Below are 3,313 nucleotides of genomic sequence, written 5' to 3' on the forward strand. Positions count from 1 at the left end.
TATATATATATATATATATGTACACATCTATACACAAATGGAAGCCTATATCAAATAGAAAAAGCTACACACAATACAGAAAATGAGCATATATATGTATATATATATATAAATAGATAGGTATATACATTCATACATACATACATACATATATATATATATATATATATATATATATACACACACACACAAGTTGTATATGTTTTCAGTAAAGATAATTTAATATACTTTAAACAATCAGAACAAATAGATAAATAAATATAAAAGACAACAACAAAAAAAAAACAAAGACAAAAATATAACAAAAGAAAAAACAGAAAAACGCTGAATACTTACTGTTTAAACGAATGCCAGGAATATACACACGCAGACGCACGTATATATATATATATATTTGCGCACTTATATATACACAGAAATATATATGTGTATATGTTGGTATGTAATTTGTAGAAAGGACCTTCAAATTGTATGGGTTATTAATCCTTTAGAGGGCACAGAATCCCTTAAAAAACATCCCACAGCATACAAGAGTCGAAATCTGGAAAAAGTATAAAAAAAAGAAAATGTTGAGAAAAGCAACATCATAATTAATAATAATAATAATAATAATAATAATAATAATAATAATAATAATAATGATAATAATCTTTTCTACTGGAGGCACAGGGCCTGAAATTTGGGGCAAAGGGCTAGTCAATTACATCGACCCCAGTGTTTTCGCTGGTACTTAATTAATTGCCCCCCCCCCCCAAAGGATGGAAGTTGAAGTCAACCTTGGTTGGATTTGAACTCAGAACGCAAGAACAGACGAAATGCCGCTAAGCATTTCATCCAGCATGCTAACGATTCTGCCAGCATCACCACCTTAATAATAATAATGATAATAATAATATTAATAATAATAATCCTTTCTACTAAAGGCACAAGGCCCGAAATTTGTGGGGAGAGGAGTAGTCGATTAAATTAACCCCAGTGTTTCACTGGTACTTAATTTGTTGACCCTGAAAGGACGAAAGGCAAAGTCAACCTCGGTGGAATTTGAACTCAGAACACAAGAATGGACGAAATGCCGCTAAGCATTTCGTCCAGCGTGCTAACGATTCTGCCAGCATCACCACCTTAATAATAAGAATGATGATGATGATGATGATGATGGTCTGAAGGTACAGTGAGCCAAGAAATTAAAAGTGCTGTGGAAAAGAAAAGGTGTGAGAATGAAAACCGAGCAGATCCAGAAAGAGAGAGCATTTTGTTTAGCAGAGCAAAGAGTTATGTGCAGAGAGTTTTGTGAGACTTGGAAAGAACACATGACCTTAATTTCGACTTATGGAACAGCTGGTAGATTAATCATACAATCAGCTGCAAGAAGAAATGGCCTGGCTGCCAGTCATCATGAGTGTTCCAGCTGATCCGATCAACAGAACAGCCTCCTCTTGAATATAACATGACAGTGGCTGAGTACTCCACAGGCATGTAGCTCTCAGGGAGATTCAGAGACAAGGCCTGACATTTCGGAGTAAAAGGGAACTGTTGATTGCACTGACACCCTAGCACTTGAGTGGTACTATATTTTAATGACCACCACCACAAAAAACCAAAAAGGGTGAAGGCGCATGGCTTGGTGGTTAGGGTGTAGCACTCATGACTGCAAGATTGTTTTCTCAGTTCCCGGACTGGGTGGTGTACCAGCATGTTCTTGAGCAAAACACTTCACTCTGCATTGCTGCAGGGCTTTCAGGCATCGAAGAGACCTTGTTGCAGACTGGCATCTTTATTCAGTGGTGGTGGTGGAGGAGGAGGGGGGCTGTTGCGATCTTGGTCACTTATGCCTTAATGGGAACTGGGTAATCAGCCCCACGAAGCATAGCACTCGAGACAATAATGGGCAGTAGCTGACGATGATGGTGATGATGATGATGATGATGATGACGAAAGGATGAAGGTAAGGTTGATCACAGCAAGATCTGAACTCAGGAAAATCAAGAGCGCTGAAGAAATATATATCAAGGCTTTAATGATTTTCCCAACCCACTGCTCCGAATCGTTACCCTTTTAATAACATTAGCACAACAACAATAAACATTTTGGCAGAGGGGGGGGGGATTAGTTGCCTTAAGATATTCCCAGCACTTGATTGCTTCTTATTTTTCTTTACTCCACCCCAAAGAAGGATGAAAGGCCATGTTGAATCCAGAGGGATTTCAACATAAAAAGGATCTAATAAAATATAACAAGACACCTAGGGTCCATTTTATCACTATTAATAAGGTATAGAATGCAATATTCCTCATCATCATCATCATCAATTAATATCTGTTTTCCATCAAGCATGGCCGATGCCAGTGCCGCCCGACTGGCTCCCATGCTGGTGGCACATAAAAAGCACCCACTACCCTCTTGGAGTGGTTGGTGCTAGGAAGGGCATCCAGCTGTAGAAACCTTGCCAGATCAGATTGGGGCTTGGTGCAGCCTCCTGGCTTGCCAGTCTTCAGTCAAACCGTCCAACCCATGCCAGCATGGAAAGTGGATGTTAAACAATGACGATGATGATGACAATGATCCTGGCATGAATTGGATGTTTTGACAGAAGCTGGTCAGCTGTAGGGTTGCATTGTGCTCCAATGTCAGCCTTGGATAAGTTTCTACAGCTGAATGGCCTTGCTAATGCTAACCATTTTACAAACTGTATTTTGAGTGCTTTTTACAGGGCACCAGCATCAGTGAGGTTGCCAAGTAATTTGCAAGACACGTAATAATTGTGCTCATACATAATGTATATATGAGCACAAACATGCCAACACACATTATTATCACTACATGTATATACACACATGCAGACATACACACACATAGAGGATGGTGTACACACAAGCACACACACAGGCACATCACATGTATAAACAGAAGAATGAACACACACATAAGCACACACACACATGTCCCATATGTATAAATATGGAGGCATACACACACACACACACACACACAAACACACATAAACATGTACACAAGCATACCCATCAATAAACAAGGAACTATAGACACACACACACACATCCCCTATGTATAAACATGGAAGTAATATAAACATGCACACACTTACGCATGCACACACACACGCACGCACACACTTATGCATGCATACACATATGCACACACACGCATGCATGCACACACACACACACACACTTCCTCTTGATGCCAAATCCCAAAATTGAACTTAAAACTCCAGACGAGATTTTTATCTTGAAATATTTCTTTCAATAACAACAAAATTAAAAAAAAAATAAACCACAAAAATACCCTGCCC

General features: G+C 38.9%; 1 long non-coding RNA gene across 1 annotated transcript in view; it reads right to left on the minus strand.

Moving 5' to 3' along the window:
- Positions 1 to 339: 339 nt before the first annotated feature.
- LOC128250470 (uncharacterized) overlaps positions 340 to 3,313 on the minus strand; it is a 106,690-nt gene continuing 103,716 nt past the window's right edge. The window contains exon 3 of the long non-coding RNA XR_008266494.1: positions 340 to 541. This is a non-coding gene — a long non-coding RNA (uncharacterized LOC128250470). The remainder of the gene's footprint in view (positions 542 to 3,313) is intronic.

This window comes from Octopus bimaculoides, chromosome 21, assembly GCF_001194135.2.
Source record: "Octopus bimaculoides isolate UCB-OBI-ISO-001 chromosome 21, ASM119413v2, whole genome shotgun sequence".
NCBI classification, from domain to species: Eukaryota; Metazoa; Mollusca; class Cephalopoda; order Octopoda; family Octopodidae; genus Octopus; species Octopus bimaculoides.